Source organism: Agelaius phoeniceus, chromosome 1 (genome assembly GCF_051311805.1).
Source record: "Agelaius phoeniceus isolate bAgePho1 chromosome 1, bAgePho1.hap1, whole genome shotgun sequence".
Lineage (NCBI taxonomy): Eukaryota > Metazoa > Chordata > Aves > Passeriformes > Icteridae > Agelaius > Agelaius phoeniceus.
Genome location: NC_135265.1, coordinates 109,148,121 through 109,168,991, shown reverse-complemented (window position 1 = coordinate 109,168,991; position 20,871 = coordinate 109,148,121). Strand labels below are relative to the sequence as shown.

General features: G+C 40.0%; 1 long non-coding RNA gene across 1 annotated transcript in view; it reads right to left on the bottom strand.

Moving 5' to 3' along the window:
* Positions 1-19,847, bottom strand: part of LOC143695110 (uncharacterized) — a 55,846-nt gene extending 35,999 nt beyond the window's left edge. The window contains exons 1-2 of the long non-coding RNA XR_013184038.1: positions 19,210-19,847; positions 17,675-17,758 (exon numbers count right to left, since the gene is read on the bottom strand). This is a non-coding gene — a long non-coding RNA (uncharacterized LOC143695110). The remainder of the gene's footprint in view (positions 1-17,674; positions 17,759-19,209) is intronic.
* Between the last annotated feature and the right edge of the window lie 1,024 nt (positions 19,848-20,871).

Here is a 20,871-nt window from a genome sequence, read left to right as displayed (position 1 = left end):
GCTATCTTGGCTTAGATGAAAAATCCATGACTGAGACTGCGAGGAGACTTTTTTATGAACTCCTACTCTGATTGCTGATACCAATACTAATACTCTTTTTCACTATTATTTTCCATATTAGAAAAGCTCTTATTTTCTTCATCTCGTAGTTTTTTGGGTTCACTGTTCCAGTGCTGAGCTTTTTTCTTCCATGTAAGCATAAATTGTTGCTGGCTGACTGCAGTCACATCTTTAAAGCTCACTTCTGCAAATGCGCAAAGAGCTAACTGCTCTGAATACCTGATGTTCACGGGGGTTTAGGTCTAAACTGGTTTTCTAGCCCTTTAGGCACAAACATTTGAAAAATTTGTTCCCATGAATGTCCTTCTAGTTGAATAATTTTAATCATAGAGTTTGGAGTAGGTTTCTTTTTCTTTTCCTTCTCTTTTTTTTTACCTTTGTTTTTTCTTTTTCTTCTTTTTTTTTTTTTTTTTTTATCGTATAAACACTTGTGCGTGTGTGTGAAATGCTACTGCTGTAGAAACTGTGACATACAGTCTAGTGCAACTTATCAAATCCAGGCTGTCTGGCAGTCAATTTCCAGCACATCATGTTTGTCTCATGAGCTGTGACTACAGCCCATATAGTTTTGATTTCTAGATCTCGTGACTGACCACATACAGCTGCTGTTTACAGAACTGTCATATTTAGGCAGAGGGTGTTAAAGCAAACCTTCTTATGCTATAGAGATTAGCTTGCAAGAGTTTAATGAGGGAAATAAAACAGGAGCAGGCTAGAAAAAATGTCTAGGTACTGCAAAAGCTCTGTGTTAAAAAAAGCAATAAGCGCATATACAATACACCCACACACTCATACATAGACAGGTGGGTACAATTATATACTTAGGTGTATATATAGAAGCACACTTCTATGATCATTGAAAAAATAACTTTAATACTCATGAATTGTATTCAGTAAATAGCATGCATAGTCAAGTTACAATCTGTCATTAAAGAAAGTTGTTCCAATATATTTTGCTGTCAAAGACATATAAATCTCACTTGCAAGCAAATCCCTCTTTTATTTAGGAAAATATTTAAGAGCTGCTTCTTTTACTGAACTCTTTTTTCTGCCAACGCTTTTATAAGAGAAGGGTACAGTAAGTATCCTAAACTAAAAATTATAGATGATGACATTCTCTTTCATTATCCAGGATAATAAGCAATTTTCATTCCTTGGAAACAAGCAGACTCTACAGCAAGCCTTCAACGTATAAAAAGATGCATAATAGATGCTAGGATCATATAATGTTTCTCTTAATTTCCCTTTTTTTTATGGATGACAAAGTTGCATTGTGGATTAAAGATTATTTGGAACAGAAAATAAGATCTCTTGCAAGTAAGTTTTTAAAGTTGATTTTAGAAATACTATTATGCTTTCAAAAAATGATACTGTCTTGCAGTCAGAAGAGGTATTGAAATTTGCAGTTCTGGAGGTGTGCATTTGTTCGTTTTTAGCTGATTATAAAAGTATCTATGACTTGGAGCCCTCACCTGAAATTAAACACTGCCTTTAGCAAGCAAATTTTACAGAACAAAGAAATATTTTTAAAAAATTGAAAAATATCCACGATAAAATTGATTATAAACATCAGCAAGAATTAAATAGAAAATAATTCACTGGAAAAGGATAGATAGAAGCAGCTAGTTGATTATTTTTCTAAGTTTCTTACCCCCTCTGCAAATTTGCCTTAAATAGTAGCTTAGTTAGAGCCAAACTGACAGTCTAAGAACATCAAGATGACAATTCAAACACTGTTACTGCTTTTAGAAGAAGACAGTAACTAATTTTAAGGGGGTACATGTTATACAGATTCTGTCTGGTTTGTCTCCCAGAGCTGGGTAATTTCTTCTTCTAGCCCATTTCTGATGCAAGCCCAAATTCAGGAAAGGATTTACAATTCATTTTAAATAGATGAACAGGGTCCTTTGAAGGACCCTTTGAAGGACATATTTAGTTTCTTAAAAGGAAGGAGAAGGCTAAAGGACTAGGAATGGATTTACCAGAGTAATAAAAATGTCACATCAGTGCTTCCCTCCACCCTCTCACCAAGCCCGGATAAACACTTTAGTGCCATCTGAAACTGTATGCATGACTCCAGCTGTGCCATTCCTCATCTCCATGCATAATGGTGGCCACTCAGTTCTTCTCTGATTTGAGACATTTGTTCTTTTGTCCTCTGTGGTAAAATTGCAGGATGTGCTTCATCCCTCCATCTTTGCAGCCACAAGTTGACACATAGAAGAACTGAGGCATCGAGTAAATTTCAAGACACTTTGTCAGCAACAGGAAGAGGAGACAACATTCAAGACTTTTTCTGCATTTCAGAGAACGTGTGCTTAAATGACATTTGCTCATTACCTAGCAACAAGTGAAGAAACCCTGTCCCCTTGTTCCCAAACATGTACGTCCACATTACATGAAGCCTATCATATGAGTTTAAATATAATTTGCAGACATAAATAATAAAAAAAGGTAAAAAAAGAAAAGAGAAGCTGCTCAAGAACCAAAGGATGAAGGGCATATTTCATTTGGAAACAGGTGTCAAATCTGATAGGGAAGGACAAAGAATGGATTCAGGAACAGGATCAGCAGAGATGAAAACGCTGGTCAAAAAACCAACAACTACTATAAAAGCTATCAGATGCACTGCTTCTAGTGGTGACAAAGATAAAATGAGTTATTTATGATGAATTTCACATGCATCTTATGTTTTTTGCACACATAAAAATCCATCCCTCTACTCAATCATATCTCTTTTGAAACACAATTTGCTCAGCAACTGTTTCCTACTTTTTTTTCCCCAAATAGATGCAAGTCTAAAATTCATCAGAATACAGGAGGTATACAGACTTCAGTATATAATATGTTCTATTAAAATACAATGGTTTTTTGGCTTTGACAATTCACTGGGTGTTAAATTATTGTTTGAAGTAGCTAAAGGGAATCTAAAGGTCTACTCTCAAGAAAAGTTGCTCCTTTGTTGTTGTCAAATGGTAAAGGACACTAATAATGGAGTATTAAAACAAAACAGTAATTGAGAACAATAAAAATACACATACCTGTTCTATCCAAACTGAAATGCTGCTTGTCACTTAGCATAAAAACAAATCACAGTACTCATATTTTCTTTACTGATATGATGAAGAACCTCCTTTTCAAAGGCAGGTGACTGGGATAAACATTTACTCTGGTGAGGCTAGTGTAAAATGCCTAGGTTCTTTAGAGAACCATTAAACAATTAAACAGACTGTGTTTCTTTAGATTTGAAAAATTAGAAGACAATTTAGAATCTGCAGCACAGTAGCTGCAAAGTAGGACTATGCCACATGTAGGAGATAGACTGAAGCTCAAAACAGGAAATCTTGTGCTTGAAGCATTGGCATTTATTGCACAGCAGTGGCTTGCACAGCATTCTGCTGCTCAACACCACATCCTTAGCTTGTGTAAAATATTTGGAGGATTTGATAGCCCAGAGCTCTGAATGATTTTATTCTTCACACCTGCAGGGCTGTGATCACAGAGAAGTAGTGGGATGGCTCCTAGGGCTGGAGTGTTGGGAGGGAAGGATGCTTTAGGAAGGACAGGCAGAGGAAATGATGAAGGAGTGTCACCCTCTACATCAGAGATCAGCTGGAGTGCATAGACCTCTGCCTTGGGATGGATGGGGAGACAACAGAGAATTTGTGGGTCAGGATCAAAGGGAGGGCAGGGGCAGGTGACTTTATCGTGGGCATGGTCTACAGGCTGCCAACCAGGAAGACTGAGTGCCTGAGGTGCTCTATAGACAGATAAGAGCAGCCTCACATTTACAGACCATGGTCCTAAGGGGGAACTTCTGTTGGAAGGTCAATACAGCAGGTCAGTAAATCCAGGAGGTTCTTGGAACACAATGATGGTAACTTCCTTCTCCAAGTGACAGAGGAACCAAAGGGGAGAGGTGTTGTGCTGGACCTTGCTCTCACCAACAAGGAGAGGGACTAGTGGGGAAGGTGAAGCTCAAGGACAGCCTTGGTTGCAGTGACCATGAATTGGTGGCATTTGAGACCCTTACAGCAGTGAGGAGAGCTCACAGCAAGCTCCCTGTCCTGGACTTCAGGAAGGCAGACTTGGGCCTCTTCAGGGATTTGCTTGGTAAGATAGCAGGGAATAAATCCCTGGAGGAAAGAGAGGCCCAAGAAAGCTGGTTAATTCTCCAGAATCCTCATCCAAATTCAGGAGCAACGTATCCAAACAAAGAGGAAGTCAGGCAAAATCACTAGAAGGCCTCTGTGGATGAACAAGGAGCTCCTGGACAAACTCAAACACAAAAAGTTTAGACAGGATGGAAGCCAGAACAAGTAGCCTAAGAGGAGCACAATGAAATTGTCTGAGCTACCAGAGATCATGATAGGAAAGCTAAAGCCATGATAGAATTAAATCTGACCAGGAATGTCATGAGCAACAATAAAAGCTTCTACAGATATGCCAGTGATAAAAGAAAGATTAGGGAAAATGCTGCTTGTCTCCAGAAGGAAATGGGAGACCTGGTTACCTGGAATATGCAGAAGTCTGAGGTACTCTATGATTTTTTTTTTTTGCTCAGTCTTCACTGGCAAGTGCTCCAGCTACACTGGTTAAGAAGACAAAGGCAGGGACTGAGAGAATGAAGAACTGAGAAAATTAAGAATTTTCAGCTGTAGGAGAATATCAGGCTCAAAAATATCTAAGGAACCTGAGAGTGCACAGTGTGACCAGCAGGTCAAGGGACACAATTCTGTCCTTTTACCCTGATCTAGCGAGACCCCACCTGTGTCCACCTCTGGGGTCCCCAACAAAAGAAGTTCCTGTTGGAACAAGGGGAGAGGAGGGCCATGAATATGATCAGAGGACTAGAACACCTCTCCTGTGAAAACAGGCTGAGAGTGCTGAGGCTATTCAGCCTGGAGAGAAGATTACTGTGAGACCTTACAGAGAAATTGTGAATGTTCCATTCCTGGAAGGGCTCAAGGCCAGGTTGGATGGAACTCTGAGCAACCTGGTCTAGTGGAAAGTGTCCCTGCCTATAGCTGGGAGGCTGGAACTAGATGATCTGTAAGATCCTTTCCAACTCAAACAATTCTATGATTTTATGATTCTATGGGAAGTGATTGGTTTTACAGTTAAGTAATTCCAAATCTTTCAGCTGCTGCAGCAGTTAAGATCTGTTCTTTATTCACCAGGTAGGGCATAGTCTTCACATCTAGACTAACATCTAAAGGGAAAAGGTATGAAACTGCATGACTGAAAGCACTACTAATCATTTATGCATACTGTTTGGAAACAATTCTCAGGTCTGAAAAGTGCCTTTCGAATAAATACAGACCAAGGAAATGTAATCATCAAAAACGACTTAGACATCACACTCTTCAAAAGGAACAAATTATCATCATGACATGTAATAGCTCTTGAACAACATTCACATCCCTGTCAGGGGTTTTAAAAGATTGACAAAACGGGATGTGGATATTAAACTTATTTTTTTCCTAAAAAAAATACACATGCATGATAACAGTTTCCTGGCAAGCTGAACTTCACAGTTTTTGTCATTTTTTTACAGGCTGTCTTGATTTATAGGAAGTGTTATCTCCAGTATGCAATCTACAGTGCAAGGGGAACTGCTGTCTCTGGCCATGCACAACTGACCCAATTCTTTACATGTGGAGATTAAAAGCGAAGACTCTGGAAAAGATTATGTTGACCCCCTGCCATGGTTTGAGAGGAAGTGAGGTTTTTGGGATGCTGTGGTCAAACCAATGGGTGCTCAGATTTGAATATTGGCACCTGGTGTGGCCACTGGGGACATGGATACACCTCTGAGAACACAGGGGTTAAAAGCAGAGGACTCTCAAGAAACCACTCTCTTGGGTTCTGCCGGGGAAACAGGTCAGGCCTCCCCTGCCCAGCTGCCGGCTGGGTGGGGATGGGGAGCCATGAGGCCGGGTGAGGTAGGCCTGGGCCCTGAGGAGGGAAGGGTGGGGTGGGATGGAAGGGTGGAGAAGCACCAAGAGGCATCGGGCAGCCACCTCCACACCCCCCCACCTGGAGACAGAGAGAGAGAGCGCCTGTGCCACCTTGAAATTTGATATGTGCTGGCAGCACAGCCCGGCCGGCGGAGATGGAGGGAGTGCAGCAGGGGCACGGTGAGAAGTCCACGGAGTTCTGGGCAGGCTGAGCCTGAGATTTTAACCCTTTTCTTGTAACCTCTCTTCTAATGGAAACCTTACAACGACTGATCCTCCTGGATCTGAATGAGCAAGTGTGATGAAAGTTCGTGCAAGTGAAAGATGTTGGGAGAGTTGAGAAGAATCCTAGGTGGAAGGGGATGATGGAGTGGCCTTTGGCTGGACTTCTCTTGTATAGCCATGGACAGAACCATTTTTTCCTGTGACACAGAAACTGCATTTAGGGGGGAGGCAATGGCTCAGAGCCAAGAGAGTGCAGTGATATTATGGGAGTGCATGAATAGAGACAATGGATGATGAGGGTGGTGGTTGGTGCCTTTGATCTTCAGTGCAGGAGATCTCTGTTCTTGAGACCCCCTCGGTCCCAGGGGGTGAAATCTGGGGGTCACAGGTGTCCCAAGAGTGAGAGACTGTGCTCTTTTTGGAACTGGACAAAGCACCCTTGAAAGGAAAACCCTAGAAGCAGCTCTGGTCCATGCACAGTGGTGAGAGCACTGGACATGGAAGGAAGATGTCACAAGGGCAAAGGATCTCCGGGTGGTGCCACGTGTGACAGGAAACACAAGAGGTCTCAACTGTGTTTCCAGGGGAAGCCTATTGCACAAGAGGGATTCTTCTCTCCTTGATGAACTGAGAATTGATTATCTAAAGGGTGGTGATGGACTGAGAGGTGGTGATCTGAGGGATGGATGTATTGGAAATTTGGTGGGGGGGGAGAGGAGGAAATGTTTTTGGAAGGTTTTCATTCTTTCTTTTTGCTTTTTACATATAGTTGTAGGTTAGTTAATAAAGTTTTCTCTTCTTTATTTCTAAGTGGGAGCCTGCTTTGCTTATTCCTGGTCACATCTCAAGCAGACACCAGGGAGAGTGTATTTTCATGGGGGCACTGGCATTGCGCCAGTATCAAACCATGACACCCCCACATCCGGGTTCTGAAAGCTTCACAGCACTCCCAAGTTATGAGTCCCAGAAGCCAAAGCTTCCCTGGGACAAATCTTTCCCTTTGGTATCTGTTAAAACAAGAATGAGACCATTTCTGGAGGCTGTTTCTTTCATTCCATATTCTGCAGCTGAAGCCCTGGATTTGCCCGGGGAGCCCTCCAGCAAGCAACCTTGGAAGAGAAAAAACTGTGGGAAATTCTCTCCTCCCTCTGGGAGACCACCCACACAAGGTTGCCCCACTGATCCGAGGTTGAAAGGCTGTGGTTCCCTCTTCTGCCAGAGAAGTGTGTCCCAAAAGTCACACCAGCAGTCCCAGAGCTGCCTGGTTCCTCCTCTGCAGCTTCAGGCAGCGTAGGAGACAGGCCACTGACTGCCATGGCCTTGCTCCTCCCTCAGGCAACTTCGTGCTTCTCTTTTCTGTTTGTTCGTTGGCTTTTTTCCCAGTACCAGGGGCAGGTCTGAGTTGTCAGCAACTTATCACAAGACAAATATCGGGCTTCACTTCTCCTACTCCCACCCTGGCTGCTTCTGCTACTCTGCCCTGGTTCCCAGTGAGAAGGGGAAGGCATGGAGAAAAAGGATATCTTTTACATGTTCAGTGCTCTGACCTTTGCTATAAGCTGTTTTTTTGCTTGAATAATGTGAATAAGCTATCAGCACAGTGTTCCTCTCCTCAGTGGTGGCCAATGCCTCAGACCCATAGACATCCCCTTCCCACCTCAAACTGAAATCTGCATGCAGCATACTGAAGGGCACAATAATAACAATGGATGTATTCCTCAGGGTCAGTTTTCAAAGCACAGAGAATGAATGAAATCCCCATCTGTTGCTTATATCCTGCTGCTTTAATCCCCTGAATCACAAGCAGTGAGACAGGAAGTGCTGGACATGTGAGAGAGACATCCCAACTCCTTTCTGCCACACTGCCATGGCTGCAGGAAGAAAAGCTGCTCAAGCTGAAAAAGAGGGTGGTGGCTGCAGAGAAGTCTCTGTGAGGAGTTCTTATCTCTGGAAAGGACTCAGTGGTCTGAAATAGCCTGGGACTGTGGATCTCCACAGCGTGCTACAAGAAGCATTCCTCTGCTCATACCAGTGATGACCATGACATCTTCAGAAAAAGAATTTGTGCCAGGTCTGTAACAAGTGAGGGGAGAATGCGGTCGCCTGCTGTAAGTGTTGACAGCAAATTGCCAGGTTTTCTTACTTTGTCTTTATATGTTGTATTGAAAGAACCTTTGTGAGCATCCTAAAAAGGTGACATATATGTGCAGACAAATGGTGACTGTTGTGCCTTGGGTTCCCCCTGCCACCCTCCTGTGATGTCATTTACTTTTCAGTTGTTATTTACTGGAATTGAGCAATAGGCTCATGTTTCCCTTGTGCAGGTATATGCACAGCATGGACACCACCTGTAGCCATAATACTTTCAGCTCAGCTTTAGCCTTTAGGCACTAGCAGCTTTTCTCTCTTTAGTAGGGCTGGGAACAGGTGTCCTTTGTTCACTTTGCTTTAGTGTGGAACCTGTGCTGCAGGGAGGGAGATGAAGGAAGGGGATGGAAGGTTGATTTAGAAGTGAAGCTGTTAAAAGGGAGACTGGTGTCTCCTCTCAGTCTCAGGTGGATTTCCTTTTGTTTAGTCTAACAGAAGAGAATCATATTTCCTGCTCTGCATGCACTAACAAAAATATAAGAAAACAAAACCTCTGAACAAAGGTATTTGAGAGTTGTGGGATTAGTGGGTAAAAAATTAAACAGGAACAAAACAGCCCCCCTCACAATCCCAGCTTCCTTGGATGGTACAAAACATCATAAACAAAGTTCTACAGCTAATATAGTGCTGATATGCAGGGATATACAGTACTGCCCATAAAATTAGCCATGTGTTACTGCACAAAGTAGTGTGTTCCATAAGAGCTGCCTATTTAGCAAGCTTGATCAACAACATTAAATATGAAAATAAGAAGGAAACATTTAACATTGTTGAAAAGTAATTAAAAATATATTTCACCATATGCTTCCCTGCCATTACTTCATTTCAGCAAAACAAATGCCTGGAGCATTTATTATCCCCCATCATTTTTTAAAGAGGCCTAATGTTTCCACTTGGCACAGGAGACACATAGATAAAATGAATCAGCCCTGAAATGAATTGTGTGAAATGCATTTGTCTGAATTCAAAAAGCTTCTCTGTAGTCAAAAAATGCAGAAGTATTTCCATTCTCTCAAAATGCATATCTGGAAAACAACTATTTTTTGCTGGTTTTGCACTGTAATCTTTGACACAAAGGCAAAAATTCTTTTAGCTTTATTAGGGCTCTGCTCCTGTTAGAGTCAGTTTTACAAAGTTCAGGTTACTGACTCAGCTCCTAAACAGCCTTAGTATTAAAAAAGTAAAACAAAATAAAAAAAATTTAAAAATATAAATAAAGTACAACTATACATCAAAAAGCTTTCAAAGCACAACTAAACTCTTGAGACTGAGTTCATCCACTGTGAAATTATGCTGTTTCTTGCACTGTGATGCCAGGCATAAATTTGACCACAGGCTTTTAAAAGATAGATTATAAGCAATTTTATTTTAATTCATGGTGGACAGAAGAAAAAGGTATCTTCTTTCATAAGTGATGATTCAAAGAGGAGTAGTTTGCAGGGCTGCATTTTGAGATTTATTTTCGAAAGTATGTATCTCTGGCCAGTTAAAGGCAGGGAGGGGAGGGCAGATATTATTCTTCAGAAGAATAATGGATTAATAAAACAGCCACTTAAAAAAAAGTCCTTGTTTGTGTCAAGTGATAAGAACAACCATAATTAATGAAAATAATTTATAAACGCAGCTGGATAAAGATGTTCATGCTGTGTAGTTGATGTGGTAGTTTATTCATTACTGGCACTGAAACACATGCTGTGCCTCTTTGTCTTTACAGCAACTCCTTTTGAGCGTGTGAAACTTGACCCCCCAGCCTGTATACCAAAGCTCTGCCATGCAGGACAATTCACTGGCACTGACCTGGCACGTAGCTGTGAGACAAGTGACCTGAGACAGAAATCAAACACAGCCAATTCTTCCTGGGTGACCGGAGGCAAGGAATGCATTGGAAGTGATGTGAGAAAGCCCTAGGATGCCCTGAAATGGTCTGTAACAGTCCCTCCCTTTCTGGGAGCAATGAGGGGAGACAGAAGCAACTGAGGAGGAAAGAGTATATTACATTAGTCCAAAAGATCTGGCTTCTTCTGTCACTTCATAGAAGGAGGCACAGAGAAAAATGTGGTAGGAATCAGGGAAATGTGGACAAGGGCTTTGGGCCTTTTAGTAGACTCAGCAGGAGCAAACTTTGCCACGGCACCACAAAGGCCATAGCATGTTTTTCATAGCAAATAACATGTCTTTCCTTCTCCCTTCTTCTATTCCACCCAATAATGTATTTCAGTTCAAACACCGCATTCTGTTCTCATTTGAAAAAAAAAAAAAAAATGAAAGTGCAGCACTGGCTTCAAATGACATCTACAAATGGAAAAGCTGGATTGAAATGTTTTAACTGAAAACCACAATGGAGCTTGGTAGCCTGGAAACCCTGGAAACTCCCAAGTGAATTACTATCCTTCACTGCTGACCACCATTACAGAACATGACCGGGAGAAATGTCTAAATATTATCAGATGCATAGTGAAACCATGATAGCTAACAGAAGAGTGTGCTTTGCAGCAGATGCAATTTTGTTATGGTTCCACATGACAGAAGCTGGCTCTTCAATGCAAGCTCTACAGATGGGTTCGTTCAGCTCTGGAAGTCCCTTTTTAAGCAACACTTTATCAGGCAAGAGTACAATACTGGTGCAGAGAGAAAAGGTGATGGAGCTGGGGAATGTAACAGATTTCCATCTTTGTCAAGTGACCAAAGGCCTTTGCTGATCAATGAATCCCATCAATACAGTAATGTATTTTGAGCACAAGGGTCATTTGTCCTTTACAGAAGAAAATAATCTGAGTTTGAATGAGCTTCTTTAGCACTTTCAGCCCATGATTTGATCTACTCTTAAAAGTTTTGTGAGCATTACTGAGCAGAACAGGAGTATGAAAATAAATCACACTTAAAACCAGAATATGGAGACTTAGTTCCTCAAAAAACAGATTTTATTCTCTACTGAAAGAGGAACGGTTTTACTAATGGAAGTTGCATTTCCACTTCAGAAACATGCTGGTGTCAATGGGTATAGCTCTACTGGTAGACCATTTTAGATGTAAACAATCCCTATGAAACAAATTAAGAATTTAAGTACAGATTCTAAGAAGTTTACCTAATGTTTGCAAATTGCTGTGAGATCTCCAAGTGAAAGGAATTCTTAAATGCTGCCAGATTAACTACTAATAAAAGAACATTTGACTAATTCAGCTATTTGAAAAATCTTCCATTATTTTATTATGTCTAAAATAATCCATCATTTTCTAAAGCATGCTGGATTCGTAGTACAAAGCTGAAAAGCAGAGGAAGGAGAAATGTCAATAACACTCGGCATGGCCACTCCCCAAATTAGCTGCATATGCCTAGACAAGGCATATCCTACATACAGCCTGGATAGAAGTAATATATCCTGGGATATATGTCCCAAGGGCCTCTCAGCCTCCAGGACCCTGACATTCAATAGTACAAAACAGCATCATAACAATGCTATATCTATTCCCCAATTTGTCTGCATACTGTAGATATTAGTGCAAGATATGTTTTAATTAACTAGTATTTTTACCTACTCAGAATGACTGAAACTCACTTTTCTCCACCAAGGAAGTATTTTGTGTTAAGTACAAATTAGCTCTATTTTGAGGTCAGAAACTGTGCATAAGACTGTTGTTGTCCATAAAAAAAAAAAATTCTGCCTGAAAGAGAATGAACAAATAATTGTCATCTCCTGAAAAACATAAAAGCAGAGGAGGAAACACGTATGTGATTTGGAAACAGGATTACTCATAGATTCAGAAGTAATAAATCCAATTACCTTGCTTGATTCATCAATAAATGGGAAAGTAGTATTTGTTTTATTATCAAATTAAGTTATTCTTTGGAAGTAATCCACTTAAAATAATTGTTTCCTAGCATCAAGGAAAAGTAATCAGTAAAAAGGAACATAAAATGTCTTTCTACTGCTTTCTGTAAAAGGCTTTTTCACATTTTTCTGAGCACCAGATAAGTCCATTATAAACAGTGGAAGAGAAATTCAAGGAATCCAGACAAGTAAATGCTGCTTTTATGACATCTTTTGCTCTAACTGCATGGCACAGTGATTTAAAAGCAAAAGTTCTCACACTCTAGATTTAGAATAAAATGGTCTTCTGGGAACTCTGCAATTCAGCTACTGTTGAATTTTCTGTCCTCAGTGAAGCAATGTTGGTGAAACCTTTGACTGCCAGGGCTGAAGTATTCCCAGATGCATCTTCTGCTCACAGGACGTTACTCTCTGTGTGCAGAGTACAAAAATATTGGCAATACTGGTTCACCAATATTGGCACAACAAATACAGGTTCACCAATCTCAGGAGTAATGGCTTCGGCACAGACAGAGGGAGATGCAAAAACCTACAGCAAGCTATCTGTTGTGGATAAAATATACTCCTGAAATTTTTTTACTTATGTTTGTGGACGTGGCATACATAATATAAGGAGCAAAACAGAGAGTAAAATACTTAAAATCTCAACCTTTCTTTTTCTAAATCTCGTTTCTGCAAGGCAGCAATGTCTCCTACAGTCTTTAAACTCTCAAGCAGTAAGCCATCTAGAACACTGTCTCATGTTCAGAGTTTGGTATGCAAAAGAATAAAACATCCCTCTGCTTATTGAAAAGGAAATCATAAATCCCACCAATGCAGAAAAGGCTTTTATTTGTCATCAAAGAACTGATTCGTCTCATGCAGAGTGAGATTCAAAACTTGGATTACAGAGATTATCTGGGAGTGACCAGAAGTTTTTGTATTCACTGTATTCTAGCAAGACTAAGTTTTTTGTCCATCTGTTAGGGAAGCCTCCCTGTGTTTCTTTGGTGAATCAACTTGCATTGCCATGCTAGACACATCAGCACAGAGTTTAAGACAAAGCTGTGGCTCACTGATGATAAATTAATTTTTAAATGAAAAGTTTTCTCGCTTTGTACAAGTCACAGTCTGGAGCAGCCTTCTGACAGTGTAAGCTCCAAGCAAATGGACAGTTGCAAACAGTAAATAAAGGTATTGATTTATGGCAATGTCTGTGGAAAGCACCATGGTGTGAGAATCTGTTTCCATGACCCAGACACTCCTTTTTCCCCTGTATCCCATGCTCCTAAATTGCTGGGAGCTGCAGGGATTTACCAGACCACAGTTCTCCAATGAAAGCAGCCATTAACCCCTCAGATATGCATGCTGTTCAGCTCTCTACTCTTGCATATATTCAAGCTAGGACCTAGCATAGTAATGGACAAGCCACTGAATCCTTTGGAGTTAATTATTTCAGCTCAGCAATCTGTTTCTGAGTGTCACTAATATTAATGTGGAAGTTGTATGTTCTTGTCTAGGACTGTATTTATAGCTGGCAGAGTCCCATCTGAAGGCATAGTTGGCTGTCTAGGGTTGGAACAAAATGTCAAACCATCCAACATCTAAAAATATTAATGTAATTGCATGCTGAAAAGTGATAACTGAGTAAGTAAATACAAATGGATGTCAGCTTCAAATTGTGAAATATGCTATTCTATTTTTTCTTGCAATTGGCATCAATCACTTTAATTTTTTAAGATTCAGTATCCAAACATTTTTTCATACAACAGTAAAATATTTCGGCTTAACTTTGAATACCTTATGAAATAATGCATCTGAATACTTAACCACAACAAAAAAAAAAAAAAACAAACAAGCCAACATCCTAACACATTGTAATATTTGTAAATATTTACATATTTTTAAAATAATAATTGTATCTAAAAATACTAAGTTCAAAATCTCATTAAAAACTCAGGTGCTAGCATGGGGATTGGATTTACCACTATAAACATTATAGGAACATTATAACTGCACATTCTGCTTCTGAGATAGTTTAATCCCACATTGCCTTTTAATGATACTCATTCTCAAATGAGATTCCTGTACTTTGAAATTTTGGGGAGCCTGAATTCAGCAGAGAACTGTTTAGATCAGAATAACCAATCATGTATCAGACCAAAAATCTAGGATAGTCAAAGGGAGGGAAAACCAACAGTGATTAAAATAAATGAACAAAGAACAAAACTCATAGATATAAATTAAATCAAATACCTTTAGGCTCCTGTGAAGTCTGAAGCATATCATTACAGTCTAATTTCAGGGAGAAAAATCAGAGGAGGAATTCTGCAGTGATTCTAAATAAAGTATACTGTGAGCACAAGGATTAACCACAGTGCACTACATAAAATATTAAGCTATTTTTGTCATCTGGATTCTATGATTCCATATATTTCAGTTCCACTATGGGAGCATTTGTGATATTTTTTCTCCTCTTCACTACACATACATGATTTTTCACTGAGAATTCATTTCAATAACAGATCAGAAGCACCTCTGGCGCGTGTACACACACAAGACAGTATGAGCAAGAAGGAGTACTATCCCTTGCAAAATTCTAAATTCTGAAATCCTCCATTATTTCCTCACATGAAGTCCATGGCTATCACTCTTTAAGTTATGCTATGGACAGAACTCAGTGCTGAGGAGGGTAGCAAAAAGAGACTGAATATAGAGAGTGAGGACCTGGGTCCCTTAGCGTTTGAGGGTCTGGGCTGGATGCAGCTCTGCTAAAGAAGCTGGGAGAGCTCTGTAGTCCTAGACCTTGTTATGTTCCTCACCTGCAGGGGACCTCCAAACTGGGCAATACCCAGACTGCTCTGCAACTTTCCCACTCCTGACTTCCTCAAAAAAGGAAAATATGGTTGTGACTGAGGTGGGAACTGCTGAATGTTTCAGTTTGTGTGCAGAGGGGGAAATCAAAGGATGAGAACCCAAAAGTAGAGCCTCTGTGACAGGGCAGACATTGAACCAAATAATTAGAATTGCTTTGGGCAGAAAAATCTAGCCCTTTCCCACCTTATTTGTAAAATCTGAAATCCTCTAAAAAGGGATTATTAAGTTAAAAAGGTTAATAATGTATTTACTAATATTTCCATTATTTGGACTTCTGCTAAGACACTCTTATTTCAAATACATAGCCAAATCCCAACAGGATGTGTAATCTTAAGCCTTCTCATCTCTAGCTTGTAATTTCACAGAACTGGGCAAACAGAGGAGCAATTAATAAAATATGGGATTTATGTTTGAAAGGAGAGAAATTATCAAGGCAGACTCAAAATGCACAAACATTTTTGTTAAACAGCAGTTTACAAAACCCTGGGTCATACACAGAGCAATGAGTTTTACTGCCAAAGGTAAAGTTCTGGGTGCATTCATCAGTTCAGACTTCATTATTTCCTAAGTACTTTGTGGGACAGAAAAAAAGTCTGCCACCATTCTGTCTGAAGAAGGCCCCCTACAAGGGTGGAACTCACACCCAGAAGACATCAGAAACCTTAGAACCTCAGTGCTTTCAGAAACCACTGTGGAACTTGTCTTTTGCACTCTGTCTTTCTTCAGAAACTCACACAGAGCAATCTCATTTTTCCCACCAGCATGGAGAAAGCAGATAGTCACAGAGATCCCTTTCTGTCTGTGATGAACAGCTGCAGGTCCACAGATGATGGGTTTCATTTGGTAGAGCTCACCATTGTGTTCTCTGTGTTAAAAGGTGCTGAGCTGGGGTTTGATGTGCTGTTGTTAAGTGGCACAGCTCCATTTGCACTTCTTGGACGTCTGTACCCGTTTCTCTGTCTGGGTTTGTCCTTTTGCTAGCTGAGCTCAGTGAACTTAGGTTCATACAGAGAGCACAGGCTTTGAAGTTATCTGAGGCAGGTGTCAATGTTATCATCAATAGCACTTCTGACACATGACTTCAGCTGGGATTTTAACTGCATTTTTGCCAATACACAATCCTTTAACTTCCTCTAACTTAGCATAATTGCATTACAGGAATTTCAAGGAGTTCTTTGAACCAAGGTACAATTAACATCCTTTCAAAGAACATTCCCACCCAGCATTTACCCTAGGTAAACTTCCTTTCTGAATAAACTCTCTGTTTAAGTGTAAATCAGCTTTTTCACTTGTGGAAACAGTTTCCAGTCTCTTCTCAAATACACTTTCACACCAAAACCAGTCTGCAAGGCTTTGCATGTTACAAGGTACATTTTTAGCTAGAAAGCAGGTAAAGAAGTCAAAGATTATTAGAAAATAATCTTTGCCTCTAGATCACTCGCCCATGAATTCAAGAAAGAAAAGCTACAGACAATGGATTCCTAGGTAAAAAGATACCAGTGGTCTTCCACTTTTAATCTAATTTTCAAATTATCCTGAGAAATCCTTATTGCAAGCTTTGGTTCACTGGAAAACAAACGACAGCTGTAGAAGACAGAGGAAAACCAACCTGAATGAAGCAAAGATAGGATTATCCTGTCTTCTGTCCACTGCTGAGCAAAGAGGAGACTTCAGCCTCCAGAGCTGTCATTTTAACACCTCTATATAGCACTAAAATATAAGTTAAGAAAAATCCAAGTGTCTTAATCACTACACGGTGTCATTTAGGGTATCATCTGACATTAGCTAATCATACACATCCTCTTCCCTTCCCTAAGTCAGGCACTGCTACTGAATGGGAGAAGATAAGAACCCCATTTTAAAAAGATTTTTAAATGACAATGTTCAATTTCATCATTATTTTTAGGAAAGAAAAACCTTTATAAGCCTTTTAAATAACAATCCACAGCCCTGTGGTAACAGGCTGGCAAATGTAGGTAAGGGTACTGTGCTATAAGAAGCTTTGAAGTGTCATAACAAATTATCTCCTTTCCTTTGCATCTAATCATGCTGTGCTCAAGCCATGTAATTTCTAGAGGCAGCCCATTCATGTGCTGTGAACATTTATGAGTTTATACATCATATAGTATTTATTAGAATTTGGATAGAAACCCAAGAGTTTTAATGGTGGAGTTGTATCACATTTTGCTGAACACACACACAGAACAGCTTGAACTACTGCCTCTATTTTTTTTTCTCTTGGATTATCAAGGATTAACTTAATGGTTTCTGTGGTAAAAAAAGTCCTCATAAAAGGAAAGAGAAGGAGAAGAGAGTTCTCATAATATTTAAACAAAAGAAATCATTGCTAATAGCTAAGTAGATGTGATGAAAATATAATTTCCACAACTTAGATGTTCAGGTTGTTTTTTTCCTGAGCCAAATGTTCAGCCTTTACATGTCTTTGCATTGGAGATCTAATAAGCTTCATCTCTTTTCAGAGATACGTGATGCTATGATTAGAATACAACCTCCTTCAACAAAGGTCTTTTAGTCAGAAAAACACTGTTCAGGGATAGCACATAACCACTTATGGGTCCCTCAAAATACCACTTACCTGTCAAGCCAGGGTCACACATTTGTTCCTGGACTGCAAGGGAAGGTGGGTACCATTGGATAATCCATATCCAGAGTTCAGGGCCTGGAATAAGAAATCTTAATGATCATTAACTTCTGAGTTTAGTGGCTTACACTACATATTGTGATATTTCTTGTTTGGGTCCAAAGCAATGGAAGTGCTTATAAAGTTCATCCTACATCTGGCAAATACACGGTAGAGGAGATCTAAATCTGTGTTCCGGAACTAATTCTGTCAAAATGGAGTCAAAGGAGGATTTAGTCAAGTAGAGTTAATATATTCACCAAGGCCTTATGATCACTATGGTCATGCTTTTAGAAAAGATCACAAATCTCAAAGACAGCTGCTCTCAAAAAAAACAGAAAAAAAACCAAATAAAGCGGAACAAGCTTAAGCTCCCAGAAACTTGCTTCTTGCTGTGCTAGTCCAGATTGTGTCTGGGGTGAGAAGATAAAAAGCACTGGATTCACACTGCTCCAAAATTGAAGGAGAGCAGGGGTGAATCAGGCCATTAAATTTGTAATCAGATCTGTTGATTGTCTGTAGTGCTTTTAGTTCTGCTCTGTTTTAAAATAACTGGAGTTCTATTTCAAAAGAGAGCATATACCACAAACAGGCTACCAGTCCTGGAGAGCTGCTTGAAAAAGATAAATTCTCAGATTGTCAGATAATTTCTTAAAAATTTCTATTCAAATTATTCCATTACAAAATCCATGTCAAAACATTATTGGGAGAGGTTTCAACCAGTGATCATTTCTTTCCCATTGAGATCAATGTCTTCCAACCTGTTGCAATCGGGAGTGTTTTGGTTGGGTTTTTGTTTGGTTTGTTTGTTTTCCATTTGCACTGACAAATCACTCCTGCTGGTGCTTCCTTCCTTCCTTCCCAGGCAAACAAAAAAAAAAAAACCCTAACTTTTCTCAGAATTTATTTAGCCAAAAGGTTCAAATTTTCCAATGAAATAGAATGGATTTCATGCTAAAACAAATGTTCATTTACTTACCTTTGCTCATGCTTGTTTCCACAGTCATTTCTTTGTCAGAAAGACATTAAAATATAATTAATATTTTAAATGACTTATACATATACATAGATATGTTTACATATGCAGACACACGTGTGTTCAGATATGAGATTAAAAAGTTTTTCAATTGCAGACATAAGATACATTGGCAAAATTGCCCAAATAAGCATCAATAACAAAGAAGTTAGCAAGTCCTTCCTGGGAATAACCTTAAACAACACTGCTTTAATCATTTGGTGGTCAACCTTGGAGTAGAGACAGAGAGCATTATGTATTTCCCCCACAGCTATGGAGTCATTTATCGTGTACATTATGAGTGTATGGAAAGGACATTCTTTAAACAAAGGCGTCAGGAAATAAAGTCATCTTCAATCACTGTCATGAATATTCTGCTTAATTGCTGATGGCTTTTTTCACTGCATTGCAATACCCAGTCTGCTGTCTTGCAGCCAGGCATTGCAACATATCAAAAGCTACAGTGGGCTCTTACCCTTCTCCAGAGGTCCAGAAACAAGAGCAGAACCTGCCAGGTCAGACCAATAACTGCTGCGAGGCGATGACGGTGCTGCAGGAGGAAACAGATTTCTCCCTGAGAAGGCACAAGACAAATACCCTTCCGACTCACTCTCCCGTGATTAAAATGACACATTGCTCCATCTTTCTCTTACACATGACTCTTACAATCACAGCTCATAATCCTTGACCTGTCCTTAATGATGTAGTAAGGGCTGAATAGACTTTTTGACTGCCCTGTTCCCACAGAAAACTTCTGCTTTTCCTGTCAGAAGCCATATAGTTTTTTAAAGTGTCTACCTTAACAATTCCAAGAGACCTTGTCTGCATCAGCAAAGAGTTCTGCTCTTTTAAAAGAAATATCCTCTAGCCTTGACAAGAAGTAAATAGATCACCTAAAGCTACCTCTGCTTTTCTCCTGTTTTTGACATCCAAAGGGAGATCCAGAGTGTGTGGCTGGTTGGCCGTGGAAGAAATGGTAATTCTGTCCTAATGAGGATAACAGGTAATTCTGGAGGGAATCCAGTCTACGAGGAGAAGGAATCAAATTCAAACACCATGCTGTTGTTGGTTGCCACATGTTATGGTCTTCCCATTTTAGAAAATTCCACATTCCTTTGAAGCACTCACAGAAACATCTGTGGATTTGTGGGTTGATCCTTGTAAAATGTTAACTACTTTATGCCACAGAGCAGGACCTCTCACCAGAGCCTGTCATCTATTTGAACAAAATAGTGCAAAAGAAGCAGGGTAAGTTTTGAAAAGATGTCTATCCAAAACTTAGTGAACATAAATAACATATTTTTTCCTGGCCTTGGTCTGCTTTAACACAGCAGCAAAATAGCAGCCTTGCCATTGCTGCTGAGTGCAGCTAATGGTCTTTTTTGTCTAAATTACAGTTGGTCCCTCTAAAAGTGTGTTTCCTGCCAAGTGTGGTTTCACAAAATGCTGAGTCAGAGCAGCTGGGGGAGGGACCAACAGCAGCAGCGGCAGCTGGACACGGGCCCATGGCATTAGTGGCATTTCTAAAAGAAGATTAAGAAACAAGAATGTTCCTGGGCAAAAGGTGCAAAACTGGAAGGCAAATAAACTGTAAGGCAGGGTAAGTTACAGTGTATCATTTCCCAGAAGGGAATGCCATACTATAGCTGCTTGATGACATATAGACTAATGCCTTAATATTTAGGAGTTGGTCCTTTAAAATATTCATGTGCTTCCTATTGGACTAAGGACTCAGATGCAGGTCACCATGCATCATCAGCACAGTGGTCTGCCCCAGGAAATTTGAGGCAATTTGCCCTAGTTCAGGGTTCTGCAAGAGAGACTTAAGTAAGGCAGCTCACTTTATTTTTGCTTGAGGACACACACATTTGCAGCTATTGTACTCCAGTTGATAAGCTGTGGGCTGTTAACTCACACACTGTTAGTATCCAGTGAACACAGTCTTGTGAGGCTGTTGGCCAACCTTCTGTCTTCCAGCTAGGGTAAGAAGCTGGACCTCATCTACATGGAGAGGTCCATGTAGATGAGGTCCAGCTGCCCTCAGCACTTCCACCCAGAACCACCTCTGAAAGACAGAGGACAACAGGGGCATACAGGCAGCAATGGAAATGATGAGATGAATTGAAATATCATTTTC